Source organism: Lissotriton helveticus, chromosome 4_1, assembly GCF_964261635.1.
Source record: "Lissotriton helveticus chromosome 4_1, aLisHel1.1, whole genome shotgun sequence".
Classification (NCBI taxonomy): domain Eukaryota; kingdom Metazoa; phylum Chordata; class Amphibia; order Caudata; family Salamandridae; genus Lissotriton; species Lissotriton helveticus.
The window spans coordinates 705,597,357-705,616,891 of NC_136063.1; the positions used below are offsets into that span (position 1 = coordinate 705,597,357).

A 19,535-nucleotide genomic window follows, 5' to 3' on the forward strand; every position below is an offset into this window, starting at 1 on the left:
TGTAGTATTGGCTGCACTGTGCACGCTTGATACTTCTTCACTTCGGTAATGTTACACATGTTGTGCTGCTCGTGCCGGGAGGTTCCGCGCGTCAGGGATGTTGCGTGCACTCTGCACTGCATGCTTCAGTGTTGAGCACAGTGACCTGCCCTGCACACGGCTTACGACACGCATTGGTTGCGACCCTGGAAGGGAAAGGACAGGACCGGACTTGCCCTGCGCTCGGCGTTTCTCACAAAGGGGTCTCGCCTTGTCCCGGGTTCTTTACTCCCTCCACCACTGGGGTCTCGCAGCTTTCCGCCTGCACCGGAGCTGGACAGGGGTGCGCTGGAGGTGGCGCTGGGATGTACAGACTGCCCGTCCCGCTCTTCCAGATAGGATCAGTTGGACATATCACACGGGGCGGGGGGTCAGAAACCTCAGGCAAGGAGCTGACACTGGGCGCGCACACAGCCCGCCCCTTTTACGAGAACCTTTGCTCTCACTACCACCACCTTCAGCACCCCTTCCCCAGGCACTCTCCTCTCTCCAGCAACCTTCCTCTCGCCAGCACTCTTTTCCAGGGCCCCTTCCCCCCACATCTACGGTCACTTCCGAGGAGCGCATCTTCTAGCGCCCCTTTCTAACACCTTCTTGCACCAGAAATTCTAACCAAGCACCACTCCTCCTAGCAAAACTCCTGTACCTCCGGATACCCACTCTTTTCACCTGTACCCCTTCTTCTCCAGCCAAAGGGACTTACCACTAACCCCTATCCCACAGAGCCCGCCTACTCACCAGCACTCCCCTTTCCCGAGTATTGCTTTCCTCAGCAGCCCTCCTGCTCATTACCCCTCCTCCGCCAGCAGCTCCCCCTCAGTAGCACTATTCCTCCACAAACACCCCTACTCTCACCAGCACCCTTAGTCAATTAACACTCCTGGTCTCACCGGCACCCCGCTTCTGACCAGCACCGTACCCCTTGGTCTTTGGCGGGAACACCCACTGGCTGCCACGGCCTCCTGGACTGGGGGCTTGTCCTAGCACCCACACCGTGGGTCTGCGACGTATTTAAACAATGTTTAACCCTTCGCCCCTGTCTCCCGTTCGCATTTCTCTCCCCTCTTAAACTATTTATTCTGTTTCCCCTTTCGTAGTTCGCTCACCTCTTCTCTACCTCTCACCCAAGAACCTGTACACCCCACTCTTCCATCCTGCCCGCTTTCAAATACGCTTTACTCATCGCATATCTGCGTTGCCCTCACTCAAGCTCCCTCGTTTGTACTCCCGACTCCATGCCCCCCCCCATATTTCCCCGTCCCTCTAAGTTCTTTTTACACCCAATCCCTCATTGTTCCGTTACTCTATGCTGAAGGAAGCACCCCGGCCTGTCCACTGGTGAAGCTCCTGCGCAACCTAGCTCCCTGAAGCCTGCTAGTGCTATCTCAAGGGAAAAGGGGACTCATTTCCCACACATCTCCCCTACCCTAGCCCTTCTGGATGGTTTTGATCTAGCTCAACACAAGCTGTGCCCCCTCCACGCCTGTCACAGAAGGGGGCGTCTGCCACCGGCATTTCATCCTTAACACACTGGGTTTCAGAGCAGGCTGCCTCTGGCCGGGGCTGTGAGGGACCCAACGCTCCTCATTTGTGTCTGTGCACTCTATGTGGCGCTGCTGGTGCTCTTCAGTACCAGAGCCTCTGAGAACGCCTGTGAGCAAGCACGAGACGGCAGCGGTGACGTAGGGGTGGCATGGCTTGTACGAAGCACCTGTGGTTGAGGCTACCACTGCCACCCCTGCACGAGGCAGCGCACAGAGTCCCACAGACAGCAGGCATTGTGCGGATACCTCTCGAGGGGGATGGAGTCGAGGTGAACCCCGTCTTGTCTCTGTGATCAGCGCTCACGCTGCGGGCTCCCCAGTCACTCTTCCCCGCCCCTACCTTTCCTCCCCGTCCAGCACCTGGCAGTTGCAGGGCTTTCCTCGGATCCCAGAGCTGCTAGCCACAGCCCCCTCAGCGGGTGCCCCACACACCCAGGGTGGTGCAGGTTAGAGATTGTGGTGGGGCACGCAGGCGTGTACACGGCAGCGGGGAGCCCGAGTGTGTGTGTGTGTGTGTGGGAGGGGGGACTCTCATTACAGGAGCATCGACACCCGACGCAGAGATCCGTCTACACAGAGCCCCTCTGCCGCAGTCCTCGACCCCATGGTTTGTGTGCGGCAGGAGAACAAATGGCCCAGGGTAATGGCTTGCAGCGAGACCCTCTTTTCCGGGGGAGGGGGGTACACAGCAGCAGCCCTCTTACAGAGTAATGTGGGTCTGGAGCATTCCTTCAAAACTCTTGCTAGGTACTGGGTGTTTGGTTCTTTCGCTAGAATTAAAGGAAGCTTTTACACCGGCGTGACCCCTGCGTTCAGTTAACACAGAGTGTCTTTTGCATGTTGTGCTTTCGGTGCATCAGCTACCTGAACCTTGGGGACCGGAGGGCAGGGTAAAGACATATGAGGCACTGAAAAACAATTGTTACTTGCCTGTAAACAGGTGGTTCTCCAGTATTGGTGTCTTTCATAGATTCACATGCTTGAATATTCCCCGTCGTCGGAGTGGGAGTCCCAGGGTAAATAAAATAGCAATAATATACTATATATATATATATATATAAGTAATAACATAAAACCTGAAATATGTACAAGAAAAAAGGCATAACCTGCCTACACATATTTCTACATAGGAATGCATGGGAAAAGGAAAGACCATATGCAGTCTATCCTTGTCATTATGTTGGTCCAAACTGCATCCAATCAGGCGACAGCAACCCTCTAGAACCTTCTCCTCAGAGCTCAGCACCTCAGATTTTCGTAGCACAAGAGTGACCCAAGAGTCTATGAGGAGAAGAGAGCCTCTGAGGGGAGGAGAGAGGGTTGCATGTGAATCTATGAAAGACACCGATACTGGAGAACCACTTGTTTACAGGCAAGTAACAATTGTTCTTCTCCAGTATTAGGGTGTCTTTCATAGATTCACATGCTTGAATATAGAATAGATAGCAGTGAGCACCAGAGAAAAGTTTCCATAATTACAAAGCATATGAAGAGACTAGTTCTAGGACACCCCCGCGCCGCACGGCCACCAGCTGCTGCGTGTGCCTCCTCTCCTTGTGCCTCGCTGACCCGGCTTCGCCGCGTGACCACGCCCCCTGCCACCGAGCGGCGTGGTCTGTGCTTGCTTCCTGCCCTGTGTACCTGTCTCTGTTTATGTCAATGTGATTTATAAGCTTTTCTGTTGAATTGTATTTTTGCCCCATCTGTGCCTTTTTTGCCTTCCTTTCTGCCGCCCCGTCGCATCCCTCCCCGCTTCCCGCCATCACCGCTAACCCCGCCCCTTTTCTTTCTGTACCCTCCCCGCTCCCGCCTCCCAGCTGCTCCGCCCACCCGCGCACTTCGCCATATATGGCGACCGTGCGAACGCGCAGCGTTGACGCGCTGCGGGCGCGCCGATTGTGCGCCGAAGGCGCGCCAAAGGTAAGCCCGTCTGCGCCCGTCTGCGCCTGGACCGCGCCCAGTGCCAGGACCCCTGGCCCCCACCGACGGAAGCCGACCCGACGAACCTACAACGCCGCCGAACTCATCGCACTCAACACCGGCGGCATCCCGGGATGTCATCGAGCCACCCCGAAGCACACCCACGGACCCTTCAGCTGCCACGCCTGCAAGTTCACCTGCATTCGGACCTTCCCTGAACCCGCCAAGCCGAACACCAGCAGCAACCACCTCAAGTGCATCCTGCTCAACACCCGCTCCGTCCACAGACACGCCATCGAACTCTGGAACCTCCTGGACACCACAGCCCTTGACATCGCCTTCCTCTTGGAGACCTGAATGAACGCCTCCTCAGCGCCCGACATCGCCATCGCCATCCCAGAGGGCTACAAGATCACCCGGAGGGACCGCACCGCCAACCAGATGGGAGGAGGCATCGCCATCATCCACAGAGACACCATCCGCATCACGACCAACACCGACGACACCCTTACCACCGCCGAACACCTGCACTTCCAGATCCACACCGACCCGAAGACCACCCTCAGAGGCACCCTGATCTACCGACCCCCGGGTCCACGCACACGATTCAGCGAGGACATCGCCGACTTCATCAGCCCGCATGCCCTCCCCTCCGCCGACTACATCCTCCTGGGGGACCTCAACTTCCACCTGGAGAACAACAGCGACCGCAACACCATCACCCTGCTCGACAACCTCGCCAACCTCGGACTCAAGCAGCTGGTGTCCACCCCCACCCACCTCGCCGGACACACACTCGACGCCGTCTTCTCATCCAGCAAAGACATCGCCTTCAGCCACGCAACAGGACTCCACTGGACGGACCACAGCTGCGCCCACTTCACCTTCAAAAGAACAACGATCCACCACCACCAGCAACAAGTTGCCCGAAGAAGCTGGAACAAGATCACAGCCGACCAGCTCACCGCCTCCCTGAGCCAGCACCCTCCTGCCGGCTCAGCGGACCCCAGCCAGGCCGCCGACAACCTCACGAAATGGATCAGCAACTGCGCGGACGAACTCGCCCCACTGAGGACCCCGCCCAGCAGACCCGGCAGCAGAAAAACCCCATGGTTCACCGACGAACTCAAGAGCTCCAAGAAGAACTGCCGAGCCCTCGAGAAAGTATGGAGAAGGGAACCAACAATGGACAACATGACCACCCTCAAGCTCGCCACCCGGAAACACCACCAACTGATCCGCGCCACCAAGAAAAATACATACAAGGACCGGCTGGACAACAACGCACACAACTGCAAGGAACTCTTCAACATCGTGAAAGAGCTCTCCAACCCCAACGCCGGAAACAACGACATCACCCCGTCGCAAGACCTCTGCAACTCCCTCGCGTCCTACTTCCACAACAAGATCGCGGACATACACAACAGCTTCAGCACCCAACCAACGCACGCCACAACCGCAGCGACTCCACCCACCACCACCCTCCGCGCCTGGACTCCGATCAGCACCGAAGACACCATCCGCACAATGAACTCCGTCCACTCCGGATCTCCGACCGACCCCTGCCCTCACCACATCTTCAACAAGGCCGACGCTGTCATCGCACCCCACCTGCGGGACATTATCAACTTCTCCTTCGACACCGCCACCTTCCCGGAGAGCTGGAAGCACGCAGAACTCAGCGCTCTACTCAAGAAACCTACAGCGGACCCCACCGAACTCAAGAATTACCGTCCCATCTCGCTCCTCCCGTTCCCGGCCAAAGTCATCGAAAAGACCGTCAACAAACAGCTGGCCGCCTTCCTCGAGACGAATGGATCCCTCGACCCCTCACAGTCTGGCTTCTGAGCCAACCACAGCACCGAGACCGCCCTCATCGCTGCCACCGATGACATCCGAACCCTGATGGACAACGGAGAAACAGCGGCCCTCATCCTCCTGGACCTCTCCGCGGCATTCGACACTGTCTGCCACCGCACCCTAGTGCAGCGCCTCGGCAACATCGGAATCCAGGAGAAGGCACTGGAATGGATCACCTCCTTCCTCGACGGAAGAACACAGAGAGTCCGCCTACCACCGTACAAATCAGAGGCCACCGAAGTCATCTGCGGCGTGCCTCAAGGATCCTCGTTGAGTCCCACCCTCTTCAACGTCTACATGAGCCCCCTCGCGGCCATCGCACGCCAACACAACCTCAACATAATCTCCTACGCCGACGACACCCAGCTGATCCTCTCCCTGACCAACGACCCCGCCACCGCCAGAGCCAACCTGCACGAAGGGATGAGAGATGTAGCCGAGTGGATGACGACCAGCCGCCTGAAGCTGAACTCAGACAAGACGGAGGTCCTCATCCTGGGCTCCTCGCCCTCCGCCTGGGACGACTCCTGGTGGCCCCCCGCCCTGGGCACCGCACCCAAACCGACGGATCACGCACGCAACCTGGGCTTCATCCTGGACTCCTCCCTCTCCATGACCAGACAAGTCAACGCCGTCTCCTCGTCATGCTTCAACATCCTACGCATGCTACGGAAGATCTTCTGGTGGATCCCCACTGAGACCAGGAAGACTGTCACCCAGGCCCTCGTCACCAGCCGACTGGACTACGGCAACGCCCTCTACGCCGGAACCACCGCCAAGCTCCAGAAGAGACTCCAGCGGATCCAGAACGCCTCAGCCAGACTCATCCTCGACATCCCACGAAACAGCCACATCTCCGGACATCTGAGAGACCTGCACTGGCTCCCCGTCAACAAAAGAGTCACCTTCCGTCTCCTCACCCACGCACACAAAGCCCTACACGACCAAGGCCCGAGCTACCTCAACAACCGAATCAACTTCTACGCTCCCAAGCGCCACCTCAGATCAACCAGCCACGCCCTCGCCGCCGTCCCCCGCATCCGAAGAGCGACAACAGGAGGAAGGTCCTTCTCCTACCTGGCCGCCAAGACCTGGAACTCCCTCCCGACCGACCTGCGCCTGACCCAAGACCACCTCTCCTTCAGGAAGAAGCTCAAGACCTGGCTGTTCGAGCAGTGACGGCACCCCCCCCCCCCTAGCGCCTTGAGACCCTACGGGTGAGTAGTGCGCTCTATAAATGCCTTGATTGATTGATTGATTGACTGAAAAGCACATGTATGGAATACATATATAGAGCAAACAGTCAATAATTACTTGGAAACCAATAGGATGAGGGTAGAACAGAGGCTCACCTTATTGAAAAAGATTACGCAGCACAGCTTGTCCCACTGCGGTATCCGCTTCATTCATGGCACCCAGACAGTAGTGTTTCGTAAACGTGTGCCTGCTGGACCACGTGGCTGCTCTGCAATTTTGATGCAGTGGGACGCCGGCAAATAAAGCAGTGGAGGACGCCATTGATCTGGTAGAATGGGCTCTCACCGAAGACTGCAGAGGCTTACCAGCCTTTTGATGGCATAAGGCAATGGCTGAAGACACCCAACGGGCTACAGTAGGTTTGGTAACTGGACGCCCCTTGTGAAAACGTCCATAAGCTACGAAGAGTTGGTCAGATTTGCGAAACTGAGCTGTTCTGCTGATGTAGAACTTCAAGCACCGTTTAATGTCTAAGGAGTGCAAGCGTTGTTCCGCAGGAGACTGAGGGTTAGCAAAGAAAGTCTTCAGAATAACTGGTTCATTGATGTGGAAATCTAAAGGTACTTTAGGCAGAAAAGTAGGGTTTGTGCGAAGCACCACACAGTCTGACTGAAACTGAAGAAAAGGAGGATTGATCGTAAATGCATGAATGTCACTTACTCTACGAGAAGATGTTAATGCAAGGAGAAGAGCAACCTTCCAGGTGAGATACTTGAGGTCAGCTCTATGTATGGGCTCAAATGGGGTTTTCAATAATTCTGTTAAAACAATGTTAAGGCGCCAAGCTGGAGGAGGGCGCCCAATCGATGGAAATTTACAAAATAGTCTTTTGAAAAATTGGCGTATTAACCTAGAAGAACAGAGGGAGGTGGAGCCATTGTGGCGGAAGCGTGAAATTGCCGCCAGAAAAACCCTTAAAGTGGCATGAGACAATCCTGACTGAGCCAATTGAAAGAAGAAAGGTAGGAGCTGTGCAGGCGTTGCATGTATGGGATGAACACCGGCAACAGCACATCAATGGCAGAATCTTCTCCATTTCAATTTGTAGGTCTTTATAGTTGAAGGAGCTCTGGCCTGAGCAAGGACGTCTCGACATTCCTGTGGAATGGCTAGATGGGCAAATTCGCAATGTTCAGGTTCCAGGCTGATAAGCTCAGAGAAGAGGGGTCCGGATGATAAATTAGACCCCTGTCCATGGAAAGAAGATCCATTCGAGGATGTAGAAGGATGGGCTCGCACTGGGACAGAAGAATCAACTCCGAGAACCATGCCTGCCGAGGCCACCTGGGGGCAATGAGCAGGATGTGGCAAGGTTCTCTTCGCATCTTCCAGAGTACCTGAGGCACTAGAGGGATCGGAGGAAAGGCGTAAGCAAACAGATTTGACCAGTTAATCAAAAGGGCATTGCCCTGTGACCCTTTGTGGGGATGCCAACTTGCGTAAGCTGGGCATTTCCGGGTCTCTGGAGTGGCAAAGAGATCCAGAGGTGGGCGCCCCCAGCGACGAAAGATCATGTTGAGTGTTGATTGATGTAGCTCCCACTCGTGGGTTGATGATCGGGATCTGCTGAGGGAATCCGCCAGGAGGTTGGATATCCCTGGGAGATGAACTGCGGTGATTGTGATTTGGTGCTTGAGTGACCAGTCCCAAATTGACTGCGCCAGTTGAGACAGTACCGGAGATTTTGTTCCGCCCTGCTTGTTTATGTAATGCATGCAGGTTGTGTTGTCTGTTTGCATAAGAACAGACTCCCCTTGAAGTACGGGTTGAAAAGACTTGAGCGCTAGAAATATAGCCATGAGCTCCAACTTGTTGATGTGCCAGGCTTTCTGAGGCAGTGTCCATTTCCCTTTTATGGACAGGTCTTGGAGGTGTGCCCCCATCCCTCCAAAGATGCATCCGTCGTGAGCGTGAGATCTGGGGTGACGGATAGGAATGATGTCCCTGCTGCAAGATGTACTGGCTGTGACCACCATTTGAGCGCTGTTTTCATGCAAGTCGTGACACAAATTAGATCGTTGAAGGATCCGGTGACCTGACGCCACTGTCCGTCTAACTCTTCTTGAATGGGACGTGTCCGTAGTCTGCAATGTGGGATGAGTGCAATGCACGATGACGCCATCCCCAGAAATGATTTCAGCAGCCGGACTGAAACGTACTGCTTTGATAGTAGAAGAGATACTAGACGAAGAATCCTTTGTTGACGTTCCAGGGACACAAATGCTTTTGCCAGAGTGGTGTCCAATGTGGCCCTAGAAAATCCTTGCAAGGAGTTGGGCGTAATTGGTACTTTTCCAGGTTGAGAGATAGTAGTCCCAAGGAGCGGAACACCTTCTGACAAAGGGATGTATGGTGAAGCAGCTGTGCGCGAGACTGTGATTTCAGGAGGCAATCGTTGAGATATGGGAATATATGGACACCTTGGAGGCGTAGGTAGGCCATCATAGGAGCCAATGTCTTGGTAAAGACTCGAGGGGCGGAACGCAGGCCAAATGGCAACACTTTGAACTGAAAGTGTTTCTGTCCCACCCGAAATCGCAGAAACTTCCGATGACGTTGGAGTATTGGAACATGGAAGTAGGCGTCTCGGAGGTCGATAGTAGCCATGAAATCTCCGATTAAGAGCAAACGCAAGATCTCTGTAAGCGTTAGCATGCGGAAGGATTGACTCTTGAGATAGTGGTTGAGCGCTCTCAAGTCCAATATTGGTCTCCATTCCCCGTTCTTCTTGACGATTAGGAAAAAACAGGAATAAAACCCCTGTCCTCTTTAAGATTTTGGCACTGCCTCTACTGCACCCTTCTGAATCAGAAGTTGTACTTGATGGAAAAGTTCCTTGATGTGAGGAGGTGGCGGTCCAGAAGGTGGAGTTGGAGGAGGGATCTTGACGAATTCCAATGCATGGCCCTTTTCTACAATGTCTAGCACCCAATGGTCCGAGGTGATGGAGGACCATTGATAACCAAACAGGGAGATTCGACCTCCAATCTGCTGGGTTAAGGGCAAGTCATTGCCGTTTATTAAAAGATCCTCTGTAAGAGGTTTTCCCTCTATAGGTCTAGGCCGGCTGTTGACGAGACGACTGTTGTCGGTTACCAGAGTAACGCTGGTTGTTTTGGTTATAGGAGCGAAATTGATTGCTTCCTCCTCGAAAATTGGAACTGGTGCCTCGTCCTCGAGCACCACGAAAAAGCTGTTTCTTAAATTGAAGAGTTCCCAAGGCACGTGCAGTGTCCGTGTCCTTTTTTATGGATTGTAACGCCTCATCAATGTGTGCTCCAAATAGTGATTCGCCGTCATATGGCATATTGAGAATTCTTGTCTGAACTTCCTGACGGAAGGAGGTGGAGCGCAACCAGCCTTGCCTACGTAAAACAGCCGCACCAGTGAGCTGTCGGAATCCAGTGCAGGCTACATCTACTGCACAATCAATTAACTCTTCAGACGTTCTTTCCCCTTCCTTAAGAAGTTGCAATGCTTCCGCCTTAGAAGCATCCGGAAGAAACGCCACATAGGCGGTCATATCAGCCCAAACTTGACGGTCGTATCGACCAAAGATGGCCATAGCATTAGCCGCTCTCACCGTAGTGGAAGACATCGTCGAGAACTTGCACCCTATAGAATCCAGGCGAAGGCCTTCACGGTCCGGAGGTGCTGTAATAGTGGATGCAGGATTCCGGGATCCCCGCTGTGCTGCTTGTGTAACAACCGAATCTGGCTTCGGCTGGCCAATGAGGCATGCTGGAGATCTGACCGGCGCCCTATATTTCTTTTCCAATCGTGGTAATTGGGCAAGCAAAGAATTTGGCGTTTTCATTAATTTCACCCCTTCAGCCCAGATGAAATCTATAATTGGAACAGTATGAATCTGTTTGAATGGTTGACTCTTGAAATCGTATAGGAAACAATCTTCCTCTCTTTGGACTCGTGGTAACTTAAAATGCTGAGCCGCTCTGCCCATTAACTGATGGAAGCTTGCAATATCAACTGGAGGAGAAGCCCCCGGCGTTACTTTAGTTGGGGACGGTGTTTGTGCCCGATAGTCATCCCACTCCGCCATGTTATCATCATCACCATCCACATCTGTAACCTCCCCATTCTCTCGATCAGGAGGATTCTCCTCGTCATTATCTGGATATACAGTTGCGTTCACTTGAATTGATGTGTGTCTCTGAATGACAGCAGGTGGTGGATGTAAGGAAGGAGCAGCTGACGGCTCCGTAATAGGGGTTAAGACTGAAGGAACAGTAGACACTTGTGGCGATGGTGGGAAACGCCTGTTATAATCGTCTAACATACTTTGGAGGTTAGAGATAAGCGACAAAGGTAATGTCGCAGTCGGAATTTGAGGCGGAACCTCATCCTGTTGGCCATACTGTTACTCCTCATCATTACTGAACTCCTGACATTTTATGTTCAAATCTGATGGACTATGAGCCTCAGAGAAAGATTCATGAACATCCTCTTGAGACTCCTGATCTGAGTCTGTAGCAAACAAAGGCGAGGGAGGCAGTGCATCACTAGGAAGTGCAGGCTGATTACTTGGAACCATACTACTTATTTGAAGATTGTCAACATTGGCTAAACAGTTGGAAGACAGTGGCAATAAAGGCAGAGAGGCAAATGTAGACGGTTTCGTAGACAGAACTGTCTTTTCTACATTTTTAGGGTCCATCGTCGATGGTAATTTTTCCGTTGTGGTTATCTTGGTCTTCGGGGACTTCGACGACGAGGCTGTCGTCGTCGACGGCAATGGTGCCGACGACGGAACCTTCGTAGACGTCCACGGGTCCTTCGTCGACAGCAATGGCTTTTTCATTTTCTTCGTCGACGGAACACTCGTCGACGGAACACTCGTCGTCGAAGGTGTCGACGAAACCAGCATCTTAACACCCTTCGTCGACGATGATTTGACTGTATATTATTGCTATTTTATTTACCGTGGGACTCCCACTCCGACGATGGGGAATATTCAAGCATGTGAATCTATGAAAGACACCTTAATACTGGAGAAGTCACGGGCTGCATGTTAAAACCCAGCCATGAATAGCAATAAAGGCTAACTGTCCATGGAGCTCTTCTCCCTAAACAACACTGCAAGGGTGCGCTCCTCCTGCCTAGCCTCCAATAGCTTGGAATCGGACCCTGGAGATCCCTGCCGGGAGGTGAGCAAGAGGGCTCTCGGGTAGGCCTTGTGTATCTGTTCCCTGCTTGTGCCTCTGTTCCCTGCTTGTGATCCGGTTTTCGTGCCTCTGTTCCCTGCTTGCGATTCTGTTCCCAGTTTTCTTGCCTCTGTTCCCTGCTTGTGATTCTGTTCCCTGCTTGTGATTCTGTTCTCTGCTTGTGATTCTGTTCCCTGCTTGTGCCTCTGTTCTCTGCTTGTGATTCTGTTCCCTGCTTGTGCCTCTGTTCTCTGCTTGTGATCCGGTTTTTCGTGCCTCTGTTCTTTGCTTGTGATCCGGTTTTTCGTGCCACTGTTCTCTGCATGTGATCCGGTTTTTCGTGTGTGAGAAGTTGGCCTGATGTGCAGTGTTCACTATTCTAGTGATCACTATATATCAGTCCAAACAACCCTTATTGATGATTGGTTGTAAGTCAACCTTATAGACCAGCTATCCTAGTAGCATGGATACGAGCAGTCTAAGGCTAAGACTCTAGAGGGCGTGTTAAGCCAGCTGTTTTACCATCACATTACCCCTTGAACACCCAGTGAAAGGACACCACACAAGTGTTATGAAAATAAACAGTGTATTTATTAGAATCACAACAACCCTGTACTCTTTATGAGGACAGGGTGCTAGGCACACAACAAAACTCTTACGAAAATACTTAAGTTAGCACGTTATACACAAATGCCCGAGGGGCACGAAAAACCATATACTTAAAAAGTGGAATGCGAAATTACTAGCAGGTAAGTACAGTACTAATAGGCTTTGGAATCGCTAGGACTTGACTAGGGAATCGTTAGATTACTTCTAGGAGACCTAGGGGACTCGGGTGCAGAGTGTGCACTCTCACGCGGGATGCGGGACAAAGTCTATGGAAGCTAGTAAAGGCAAAGTTAGTGTTCACGGGCGAACCCGACCTGGTAGGAAGAAAACGACAGTGGATCCTGACCCTAGGATAGTGAGGCTATGCTGGGACACCGGAGTGCCGAAGTTACCTAGCCCAGGGGCTGCAGCTGCATAGGTCTGAAAAGACGTCGGGGATCTCGTTGCCGGACCAGGAGCCTGGAAGAAGGAAGTTGCTGGCAGGCGACCAGTGAAGAAAAGTTCGATGGATCCAAGCCTGGATCAAGGAAGAAGAAAACCTGAAAGCAGAGGGGACCAAGTTCTTGAATCACTAGCCAGTGATTAAGTGGGCACCAGGATGGCACCGGGCGAAGTCACCGCAGTCAGGTGAGTGGGCGCTGCTGGGCTCTGCAGTCTCTCGGACCAGGAGGCGTTGTCGGCGACCAGGATGGAGGTGCGAGCTGTCCCACGAAGGTTCTTGCTGTCGACGTCGCTGGACCCAGGATTGGGCAACAAGTCTTGGCAAATGCAAGGCCCACGCGGTGGACCTAAAATGGCGTCTTGGGCGGACCAGGAGGGTCCAGGTTACTTCTCCGATGGAGGGAAGCAAGGGCCAGTCTGGAGCAACCAGACTAGCAGCAGAAATGTCGTCGGGCGTCGTTCAGAAGGCCACAAGCCAGCGGGCTAGTAGCCAAACAACGCGGTGAGCAGCAAAAAGCAGAAGGGCCCCACGCAGATCGTGGAGATGCTGGGAGGCTGCACTTCGGTGCTGGAGCTGCTCAGGGTCGGGGCTTCTCGGACCCCAAAGCACTCACCAGGAAATTACTCGGCGGGCTTGCTGGAAAGAAGTCGTGCAGTCTTGAAGATGGCCGGTCCCTCGAGGTCTCGTCACACCCACGAATCTCAGCGTGACTGATGATGCAGGTAGAGGTCAGAGGTGCCAGGGAAGCCGGTTCTCGTCGAGCTGGGCAGTCTTGATCCGGAGGAGAGACTTGCAGCAGACCGCAGTGTTCTTAAGATGGTGCCTGCGGATGCAGGGTGACTACTCCTTAGTCACAAGGGAGAAATCTTAGGAAGAAGTCTTGAGTTCCTTTCGTGGAAAGTAGTTTCAGGATTCAAAGATGATCTGATTTGGAAGGGGGCCAGTTCCTACCTTTATCCTGTAAAAAGGGGCTGGCACGCGACTAAGTCCTGCCCTATGGGTGGGACTAGGAGGGGGGTGGTTACACCCACTTCCTTGGCGGGCTTTTCCCCAGCACAGGGTCTGGAGTGACCCTGGAACTGGTTCCAGCCAGCCTATGCACAGTGAGCACCGGGGTGCCACGTGCAGTCACCTTCCTCTAAAGCCCTGCCTACCTACAATACACAAAACCCTGTCTGGGACGGTGCTGGCACCGCCCCTGGCAGGAAACCCTTTGTCCTTATCTCCTGCTCTGGGAGGACTCCCAGCAGCAGGAGGGCAGACTTGTGTCTCGGTGGCAGCATCCATTTTGTGGAGCTGAGGCTCTGTTTGACTTTAACCGGGGTTAGGGGTTACATACATGTCGTGTCCCTCTAGAAGGGTGGAATGCTAACCCCGTCGCCAGAATTGGCGAGGGGTTAGTATTCCAATTCGTATGACACCTTACTCGACATGTTTTGATAAAGCGATACCAGAGTTGGCATATAACCGCGAGGATTATAATGCACTTAAGAGTATATGGTATGCGATATCATGGAAACGGCTAAGGGATGGATCCCGAAAGCCGCAGACAGGCTCAGCTCATGCCAGAGCACCATCTCACACGATTCCAAGCACTCTGCCTCCAGGATTGTTAAGGCCTGCCATAGGAGTGACTGATAGGAGATCTGTGTGTCCATTTTAGGGTTAGATATAGGTATACTATATCTAAAGCAAAGGGTGAGTACACCACCTTGCCCCAGCTGTCGTGCAGCCAGTTGTGTCAGTTTAGTTAGTCAGCCCAGGGGTGGCATAATACATGCTTCAGCCCCTGGGAGACTTCTGGGTACACCTCAGCCCTGGGTACAGGGACTTGGAGAGGGCCCAGTGCCAATTCAGTACCTGAGTACAATTTGGATAGAGAGAACAGCTAGGCTGTGGGTCTGATTAGCAGGCCCACAGCCAGGGAAAGTCGTAAACCAGTGCAGCAAAAAGCAAAAATCTGGGTGATCATAGGATTGCAGACCCTACTCTCCTACATCGTGCCTCTGTTCCCTGGGGCGTTACTGGGCAGAGAGCTGTGTGTGTGTGGCTCTGTCTATGTGTGTGTCTCTGTGGCTCTGTCTGTGAGTGTGTCTGTGCGTGTGTGTGGCTCTGTGTGTGTGTGTGTGGCTCTGTCCGCTAATACTCTCTACTACTCTCTAATGCTCACCTATTGCCATTGTAAATGACAATACCAATTATTTCTGTTTTAAAAGAAAAAAAAATGCCATTTGCAATGCCAAATGCTCTAACTTTAACAAAGCCGAGACCATTGCATTGTAAATGCTTGTTGAGGTCTAGCTACGGGCAGCTTCATCGATTTGTTGCACGCAAAATTGCTTACAATACTCCAGTCGGTGCACTTTCTGGTAGCCTTTGCTCAATACTGAGTGGCTTCTTGTCAGTCTCAGTTCCCTGCTCTCTACTGGAGGGCTGTCCCCATACTCTTTCTTCTGTTTCACCTAGACGCACTTCTTCTTTAATCTTGTCTGTGATAGGCCAAGTTGTATTGTTCCACAACTCAAGTCATAGAACAATTTTTTTTTTGTTTAATTTCTCATTTATCACGCCATGGGAGTGCATATCTTTCTCTGGCTCTTTCTGTATACAGAGTGGGCTCATACTCTTTTTCTTGCTCCCCCAACCTCTCCCACCCCATCTTTCTCCTCCCATTTTCCCTGTGAGTACAGTGCTCTTTCTCTCTCAGCACTGTCTCTCTGCCCTCCTCTGACTATCTCTCCCAAGCTTGAGGAAGATTAACCATCCCAAGGGTCTCACCATAGATTCGCCTGGCTTCTCCATAGCTAGCCAGTTACTAGAGGGTGGGCTTGTTGATGTGCTAAATGATGTCCTGCAGCACCTTGTTGGCCCTTTTCCTGAGTCCGCTCACTCCATTGCGCCCACCACTATTGGCTTTGGCAATTCTGGATGCTTTTAAAATGTGCCAACACTGGTAATGCTGATAGCTGAGATCAGCCATCTTGAAAATTGTTATACTTTTAATATAGCTGCTATGTTGCGGAAGGTGACGTGGTGTGACACGTGGCAGACATCAGGAAAGTAGAAGAAGTAGTCTTTCAAGGTGGCCTATTGCCGGAACTGACTTTGCCAATGTTGGCACATTACAAATTACAAGTTTCCAATTTGGCTGAGGAGGTAAGAAGGTTAAGTCCAGCATAAAAAGTCAAACGTAAGAAGGAAACATGACTTTTGAGAAAGAGAGGATACATTAGTAATCACAAGTGCAACCACTCATATTTATAACATTTTGTGTACACAAAGGCTGGAAAAACGATTTCTTTAGTCAGCAGCTGATTAGTTGCTTCTTGTCCATGTTCTGCATGACTCTCAGACCATAATAGTGGTCTATGAAACAATTATGTTCCGCCACTTAAGGATGGGCTTAAATATGTTTTGGAATTCCAATCTTTCCCTAAAACTTCACAATGTTTTTACGCTGCTCTTACATGAAGAAAACAAGTTACTTACCTGTAACTTTAGTTCTCCAGTATTGGAATCTTTCATAGATTCACATGCCTGAATCATTCCCCGTCGTCGAGACGGGAGTCTCCGGTATATAAAAAAGCAGTGCTTAGTAGTATAGCAAACTGAAAAGAGACCTAGGCCCATTTCCCTTTTGCAACCCATAGCCTTTGTTATGTAAAAAAGGCCCAAACTTTTCCCTTAACCAATCAGAGCTCCTCACCCTCTAGAACACTCCTGAGAGAACCTTCTACCCCTCAGATTTTTCACGCACTTTTGCATATAACACACTTCTTGTGCTAAATCCGAGGTGAGCCTCTCAGGGGAGGAGGGTGGGTGCATGTGAATCTATGAAAGATTCCAATACTGGAGAACTAAAGTTACAGGTAAGTAACTTGTTTTCTTACTCCAGTATTGGAACTTTCATAGATTCACATGCCTGAATCAGAATAGCGAGCAGTGAAAAAACAAAGCACATTTTCCTGATACATTACATAATCATGCAATACCATTAGAAAAAGAAGCATAATCCCATATACATATATACATACTAATATAAAATGTGACTTTGTAAACAAGAGAAATTATGGATGGAGGGATGCAAGAAAGGCTCACCGTTACTGGATGATACTCCGCAGTACCGCCTCTCCCACCGCCGCATCCGATTCTGCGGCTGCCTCCAAGCAGTAGTGCCTGGTGAAGGTGTGCGTAGATGCCCAGGTCGCTGCTCTGCAGATATCCTGGATTGGCACTCCTCCGAACAGTGCAGTGGATGTGGCCACCGCCCTCGTGGAATGGGCACGGGCTCGTGCATTCAAAGGCTTTCCAGCAGCTTGATGACAGTAGACAATTGCACTGGAAATCCATCTGGCAATTCCCCTCTTTGACAGTGGGAAACCTTTTCTGGGTGCGCTGAAGGCGACAAATAACTGGGAAGACTTGCGAAACGCCTTAGTTTCTTTCAAGTAAAATTTCATACATCTCTGAACGACCAGCGAGTGCAATACTCTTTCTGCCGCTGTTGATGGATGAGGAAAAAAACGCTTCAACACCAATGGTTCGTTCAAATGAAAATCATTTGGCACCTTCGGAATGAACTTCGGGTTTGTCCTGAGAATCATTTTATCCTCCTGAAACTGTAAGAAAGGCTCCTAAATCGTGAGCGCTTGTAGTTCACCTACTCTTCTTGCTGAAGTCAATGCAATGAGAAGAGCCACTTTCCAGGACAAGAACTTCAGGTCTGCCCTGTGTATCGGTTCAAATGGTGGCTTCATCAATTGAGAGAGTACAATATTCAGATTCCATAATGGTGGTGGAGGCTTTACTGGTGGAAAGACTGAATATCCCTTTCATGAATTGTTTGATAATCCTTGAAGACCATAAAGATGGGCCTGACAATGACCTCCTGTAGCGGGATAACAAAGCCAAATGCACCTTGATGGAGGCGTGTGCTAATCATGACTTTGCTAACAGCAGAATGTAAGGTATAATTTGATGAGGTGCAGCAGTAAGAGGGTGAACATCATGTCTCTTACACCACAGACAAAACCTTTTCCATTTCATCCTGTAGGTTTTGTTGGTACTCTCCGCTTTGGCCTTGGACAGGATCTCCCTACATTCATGTGAGATGTTCAGATGGCTAAACTCACAGTATTCAGGAGAAAGGCTGCGAATCCTAAGGATTTCGGGTCCGCATGGCGCACCTGCCCCATGGACATTGTCAGAAGCGATGGAATTAGGCGCAACCGAATTGGACGGTCCTCCGACAGCAGCAGCAGTTCCGTGAACCAGTGTTGTCTGGGCCACCATGGGGCTACTAGGATCAGCCTGCACGGCTCTCTCTTGATCTTCACCAGTACGCCGGGGAGAAGAGGAATTGGAGGAAAACCGTAGGCAAAGATGCCGGACCATGCCATGGAAAACGCATTCCCCCAAGATCCCCTCTAGGGAAGCCAGCTTGCGAAGTACTGGCATTTTCTGTTTTCCCTTGTAGCGAAGAGGTCCACCATCGGTGTTCCCCATCTCCGAATGACGCTGCCCAGGATCTCCTGGTCTAGCTCATATTCGTGGCAGGGCGATTTTAGCCTGCTGAGAGTATCCGCTTTGACGTTTTGATCCCCCGGTAGGTGTTCTGCTGCCAATGATATCCCTTGCTGAATAGCCCATTCCCATATCTCCTGGGCTTCCTGAGACAGGGAGAGAGATCTTGTTCCCCCTTGCTTGTTCACATAATGCATCGCCGTGGTGTTGTCTGTTCTTACCAACACCGGCGCACCTTTTATCCTTGGCAGAAAAGCCAGTAATGAAAAGCAGATCGCCCTGAGCTCCAGCAGATTTATATGTAATTGCTGCTCCTCTGCTTTCCAACGACCGCTGACCTGAAGGTCCTGAAGGAAAGCTCCCCATCCTTCTAACGACGCATCCGTCGTTATCACTAGCGGAGCCGCTCTTGCTAGAAACGTCAGTCCTTGAGACACATTTGCCTTTTGCGTCCACCACTTTGCTGCCTGCAGCATCACTGGTGTCACCTTTATCGTATCGTTGAAGGATCCTTCCGCCTGACGCCATTGGAGATAGATCTGTTCCTGCCATGGTCTCATCCTTAGCCTGCAGCAAGGTACCAGGGGAATACAAGAGGACATCGTGCCCAGTAAGGATTTGTACCTGCGGACTGAAAGAGACTTTCTTTTTCCCAAGTCTTGGAAGAGGGACAGAATCCTCAGTTGTCTTTCCTCGGAGGGAAACGCTTTGTTGCATTCCGTGTCCAATATTGCCCCCAGAAATGTGATCACTCTTGCTGGGTGGAGGTTTGACTTTCCCTCGTGAAGAGTCAATGCTAGATCGGCAAATAAGTCTATGCAAGCCTGCGTCGACGCTCTGGCCTGTGTCTTTGATGGTGCTTTGACTAACCAGTCGTCGAGGAAAGGTAATATTTGATGTTTTTGCTTCCTCAACACAGCCGCCACTGGAGCCAGGCATTTCGTGTAAACTCTTGGCGCTGATTTCAAGCCGAATGGCAGTACCCTGAATTGGTAATGTCTTCCAGCTACCCAGAACCGAAGGTACTCCCTGTGTGCAGGATGTATCGGCATGTGGAAATACGCGTCTTGTAAGTCCAATGTGGTCATATGATCTCCTGGGTTTAATAACGGAAGGATGTCCTGTAAGGATACCATCCTGAAAGATTGCTTCTTGAGATAGGTGTTTAAGGATCTGAGA

The 19,535-nt window shown here is 51.5% G+C and overlaps 1 protein-coding gene across 3 annotated transcripts in view; it reads right to left on the reverse strand.

Moving 5' to 3' along the window:
* Positions 1-19,535, reverse strand: part of SPIDR (scaffold protein involved in DNA repair) — a 2,204,159-nt gene that overhangs the window by 124,593 nt on the left and 2,060,031 nt on the right. The window lies entirely within an intron of this gene.